Source organism: Schistocerca gregaria, chromosome 3 (assembly GCF_023897955.1).
Source record: "Schistocerca gregaria isolate iqSchGreg1 chromosome 3, iqSchGreg1.2, whole genome shotgun sequence".
NCBI lineage: Eukaryota > Metazoa > Arthropoda > Insecta > Orthoptera > Acrididae > Schistocerca > Schistocerca gregaria.
Window position 1 is genome coordinate 19538181 of NC_064922.1, and position 5771 is coordinate 19543951.

General features: G+C 49.1%; 1 non-coding gene across 1 annotated transcript; it reads left to right on the top strand.

Annotated features, from left to right (window-relative positions):
* Window positions 1–2541: 2541 nt before the first annotated feature.
* Trnaa-cgc (transfer RNA alanine (anticodon CGC)) lies at window positions 2542–2615 on the top strand. Its single transcript has one exon. It is a non-coding gene; the product is annotated as a tRNA-Ala (tRNA).
* The last annotated feature ends 3156 nt before the right edge of the window (window positions 2616–5771 follow it).

Consider the following 5771-nt stretch of genomic DNA (forward strand, 5'->3'; position numbering starts at 1 on the left):
CTGCGTGGGTGAGTGCCAAGTTTGGGGAGCGTTTTGTAGTATGCACAGTGCAATGGAGACGCGGAAAATTGTTGTGGCCCAGTGTTTTGCAGTTGGACGACAAGATTAGTACACAGTAGTAAAGAGCGAGGCACTGAGTTGGCATGAATAATGGAGTGCACAATGGGGCTCGATGTGTTTGTTACCTCAGGTGCTGTATGATTGTGGACAAGGAGTGAAAACGGAGCAATTTGTGACGGCTCTTTCAATTTAAGACGTTAAAAACAGACGGAATTTGCATTTGTAATACCAGAGCATCGTAACTACTTGGAACTTTTGTGTATATGAACGTGTCCGCGCCTTTGTACTCTGCTCCCTTCACCGCTACAAACCAACCAACCATCGTGTCCGTGCGCATCAGAGTCGCAAAGAATGGGGAATAGCGCAGTTTGGTCGTGCATGTGGCGTAGCTCAGTTGGTAGAGCGTTCGCTTCGCATGTGAAAGGTGCAGGGTTCAAACCGCGGCGCCTCCATTTTTTGTGGTCAGTGCATGGTAAGTGTTGGTCGCGGCGAACCTAAAGGCACGCAAGATGTTGCAAAGCCAGCGTCACAGACTGATATGATGTATACTGACGTAAGGAGAGCAAGATGTAAGTGTGGGGACCGGCTGTTATCGAGGTGTCATCGAGTGCAGATCTGTCTTAGGTATCACGGCTTAACCTCATTGAAGTCTAGAGGGTGGACAACACGTTCGTCTTACCCAGAGCGGTGTCCGAACTCTATTTTCAACGTTATACGTGCCACTTTCATTGTGGCCAACTACGATTCGATAAAGAATGCACGAAACCTGAAAGACACCCTAACGGATACATAGAGAGTAGTGTTTGTCTGCTGAATAATGGGAGTGCAAGGGTCTGTGTCGTCTATATGGCTGTATGTAGCACCATTAGGCTTCGGGGGGGGGGGGGGGGGGCGAGCGTAGCTCAGATGGTAGAGCGCTCGCTTTGTATGCGAGAGGTACTGGGATCAATACCCAGCGCCTAAAGAATTTTTAACACACCTACATGCGCACCTTGCCATGCAAGTGGAATAATTCTCAGCCTGCAGATGTGTCTAAGAAGATACAAGCGAATGATTAGCATCCACAATTGGCAAGCGTGCTGTCATTAGTGCGCGGGAAGCACCCTCCTCCCACGCCTACACTTTATTTAGAAACAGTACAAGTGTGCCCGTAAGATTCTCAAGCCCATGTCGGAAAGATCTGCCTTGCGCCGAGTTCACGTAAATCCCACTGCACATTCCTATTCTTTGCGTGCAGTCGGCTGCTACTGGTGTTGCTAGTTGTGACTGCTGATAACAGATGCCGTAGCAATCAATTCATGGAGAGAGTTGTATGTTTTGCGATAGTCTGTCTCTGACAAGCAAGCACAGGTGACATAGGTGCGAACACAGGAAGCTAGCAGACCCTCGCTGCCTGCAGACACCGAGCAGCCACACTAGGAGGGCGGCCTAAGCCGTAGGCGAAATGTGCTCATTCGCTTTGGCGCGACGTCGAACTATAAATAATGTTGTCACTAGCGTGAGCGTTGCGTGAGCGTCGTGGAAAGTCGGATAAGTCGGCTGCGTGGGTGAGTGCCAAGATTGGGGAGCGTTTTGTAGTATGCGCAGTGCAATGGAGACGCGGAAACTTGTTGTGGCCCAGTGTTTTGCAGTTAGACGACAAGATTAGTACACAGTAGTAAAGAGCGAGGCACTGAGTTGGCATGAATAATGGAGTGCACAATGGGGCTCGAGATGTGTTTGTTACTTCAGGTGCTGTATGATTGTCGACAAGGAGTGAAAACGGAGCAATTTGTGACGGCTCTTTCAATTTAAGACGTTAAAAACAGTCGGAATTTGCATTTGTAATACCAGAGCATCGAAACTACTTGGAACTTTTGTGTATATGAACGTGTCCGCGCCTTTGTACTCTGCTCCCTTCACCGCTACAAACCAACCAACCATCGTGTCCGTGCGCATCAGAGTCGCAAAGAATGGGGAATAGCGCAGTTTGGTCGTTCATGTGGCGTAGCTAAGTTGGTAGAGCGTTCGCTTCACATGAGAAAGGTGCAGGGTTCAAGCAGCGGCGCCTCCATTTTTTGTGGTCAGTGCATGGTAAGTGTTGGTCGCGGCGAACCTAAAGGCACGCAAGATGTTGCAAAGCCAGCGTCACAGACTGATATGATGTATACTGACGTAAGGAGAGCAAGATGTAAGTGTGGGGACCGGCTGTTATCGAGGTGTCATCGAGTGCAGATCTGTCTTAGGTATCACGGCTTAACCTCATTGAAGTCTAGAGGGTGGACAACACGTTCGTCTTACTCAGAGCGGTGTCCGAACTCTATTTTCAACGTTATACGTGCCACTTTCATTGTGGCCAACTACGATTCGATACAGAATGCACGAAACCTGAAAGACACCCTAACGGATACATAGAGAGTAGTGTTTGTCTGCTGAATAATGGGAGTGCAAGGGTCTGTGTCGTCTATATGGCTGTATGTAGCACCATTAGTCTTCGTGGGGGGCGGGCGTAGCTCAGATGGTAGAGCGCTCGCTTCGCAAGCGAGAGGTACTGGGATCAATACCCAGTGCCTCCAGAATTTTTAACACTACTACATGCGCACCTTGCCATGTAAGTGGAATAATTCTCAGCCTGAAGATGTGTCTAGGAAGAAACAAGCGAATGATTAGCATCCACCATTGGCAAGCGTGCTGTTATTAGTGCGCGGGAAGCACCCTCCTCCCACGCCTACACTTTATTTAGAAACAGTACAAGTGTTCCCGTAAGATTCTCAAGCCTATGTCGGAAAGATCTGCCTTGCGCCGAGTTCACGTAAATCCCACTACACATTCCTATTCTTTGCGTGCAGTCGGCTGCTACTGGTGTTGCTAGTTGTGACTGCCGATAACAGATGCCGTAGCAATCAATTCATGGAGTGAGTTGTATGTTTTGCGATAGTCTGTCTCTGACAAGCAAGCACAGGTGACATAGGTGCGAACACAGGAAGCTAGCAGACCCTCGCTGCCTGCAGACACCGAGCAGCCACACTAGGAGGGCGGCCTAAGCCGTAGGCGAAATGTGCTCATTCGCTTTGGCGTGACGTCGAACTATAAATAATGCTGTCACTAGCGTGAGCGTCGTGGAAAGTCGGAAAAGTCGGCTGCGTGGGTGAGTGCCAAGTTTGGGGAGCGTTTCGTAGTATGCGCAGTGCAATGGAGATGCGGAAACTTTTTGTGGCCCAGTGTTTTGCAGTTGGACGACAAGATTAGTACACAGTAGTAAAGAGCGAGGCACTGAGTTGGCATGAATAATGGAGTGCACAATGGGGCTCGAGATGTGTTTGTTACCTCATGTGCTGTACCATTGTCGACAAGGAGTGAAATTGGAGCAATTTGTGACGGCTCTTTCAATTTAAGACGTTAAAAACAGACGGAATTTGCATTTGTAATACCAGAGCATCGAAACTACTTGGAACTTTTGTGTATATGAACGTGTCCGCGCCTTTGTACTCTGCTCCCTTCACCGCTACAAACCAACCAACCATCATGTCCGTGCGCATCAGAGTCGCAAAGAATGGGGAATAGCGCAGTTTGGTCGTGCATGTGGCGTAGCTAAGTTGGTAGAGCGTTCGCTTCGCATGTGAAAGGTCCAGGGATCAAGCCGCGGCGCCTCCATTTTTTGTGGTCAGTGCATGGTAAGTGTTGGTCGCGGCGAACCTAAAGGCACGCAAGATGTAGCAAAGCCAGCGTCACAGACTGATATGATGTATACTGACGTAAGGAGAGCAAGATGTAAGTGTGGGGACCGGCTGTTATCGAGGTGTCATCGAGTGCAGATCTGTCTTAGGTATCACGGCTTAACCTCATTGAAGTCTAGAGGGTGGACAACACGTTCGTCTTACCCAGAGCTGTGTCCGAACTCTATTTTCAACGTCATACGTGCCACTTTCATTGTGGCCAACTACGATTCGATACAGAATGCACGAAACCTGAAAGACACCCTAACAGATACATAGAGAGTAGTGTTTGTCTGCTGAATAATGGGAGTGCAAGGGTCTGTGTCGTCTATATGGCTGTAAGTAGCACAATTAGTCTTCGGGGGGGCGGGCATAGCTCAGATGGTAGAGCGCTCGCTTAGTATGCGAGAGGTACTGGGATCAATACCCAGTGCCTCCAGAATTTTTAACACTCCTACATGCGCACCTTGCCATGTAAGTAGAATAATTCTCAGCCTGCAGATGTGTCTAGGAAGATACAAGCGAAGGATTAGCATCCACCATTGGCAAGCGTGCTGTTATTAGTGCGCGGGAAGCACCCTCCTCCCACACCTACACTTAATTTAGAAACAGTACAAGTGTTCCCGTAAGATTCTCAAGCCTATGTCGGAAAGATCTGTCTTGCGCCGAGTTCACGTAAATCCCACTGCACATTCCTATTCTTTGCGTGCAGTCGGCTGCTACTGGTGTTGCTAGTTGTGACTGCTGATAACAGATGCCGTAGCAATCAATTCCTGGAGTGAGTTGTATGTTTTGCGATAGTCTGTCTCTGACAAGCAAGCACAGGTGACATAGGTGCGAACACAGAAAGCTAGCAGACCCTCGCTGCCTGCAGACACCGAGCAGCCACACTAGGAGGGCGGCCTAAGCCGTAGGCGAAATGTGCTCATTCGCTATGGCGCGACGTCGAACTATAAATAATGCTGTCACTAGCGTGAGCGTCGTGGAAAGTCGGAAAAGTCGGCTGCGTGGGTGAGTGCCAAGTTTGGGGAGCGTTTTGTAGTATGCGCAGTGCAATGGAGACGCGGAAACTTGTTGTGGCCCAGTGTTTTGCAGTTGGACGACAAGATTGGTACACAGTAGTAAAGAGGGAGGCACTGAGTTGGCATGAATAATGGAGTGCACAATGGGGCTCGAGATGTGTTTGTTACCTCAGGTGCTTTATGATTGTCGACAAGGAGTGAAAACGGAGCAATTTGTGACGCCTCTTTCAATTTAAGACGTTAAAAACTGTCGGAATTTGCATTTGTAATACCAGAGCATCGAAACTACTTGGAACTTTTGTGTATATGAACGAGTCCGCGCCTTTGTACTCTGCTCCCGTCACTGCTTCAAACCAACCAACCATCGTGTCCGTGCGCATCAGAGTAGCAAAGAATGGGGAATAGCGCAGTTTGGTCGTGCACGTGGCGTAGCTAAGTTGGTAGAGCGTTCGCTTCGCATGTGAAAGGTCCAGGGTTCAAGCCGCGGCGCCTCCATTTTTTGTGGTCAGTGCATGGTAAGTGTTGGTCGCGGCGAACCTAAAGGCACGCAAGATGTAGCAAAGCCAGCGTCACAGACTGATATGATGTATACTGACGTAAGGAGAGCAAGATGTAAGTGTGGGGACCGGCTGTTATCGAGGTGTCATCGAGTGCAGATCTGTCTTAGGTATCACGGCTTAACCTCATTGAAGTCTAGAGGGTGGACAACACGTCCTTCTTACCCAGAGCTGTGTCCGAACTCTATTTTCAACGTTATATGTGCCACTTTCATTGTGGCCAACTACGATTCGATACAGAATGCACGAAACCTGAAAGACACCCTAACAGATACATAGAGAGTAGTGTTTGTCTGCTGAATAATGGGAGTGCAAGGGTCTGTGTCGTCTATATGGCTGTAAGTAGCACCATTAGTCTTCGGCGGGGGCGGGCGTAGCTCAGATGGTAGAGCGCTCGCTTAGTCTGCGAGAGGTACTGGGATCAATACCCAGTGCCG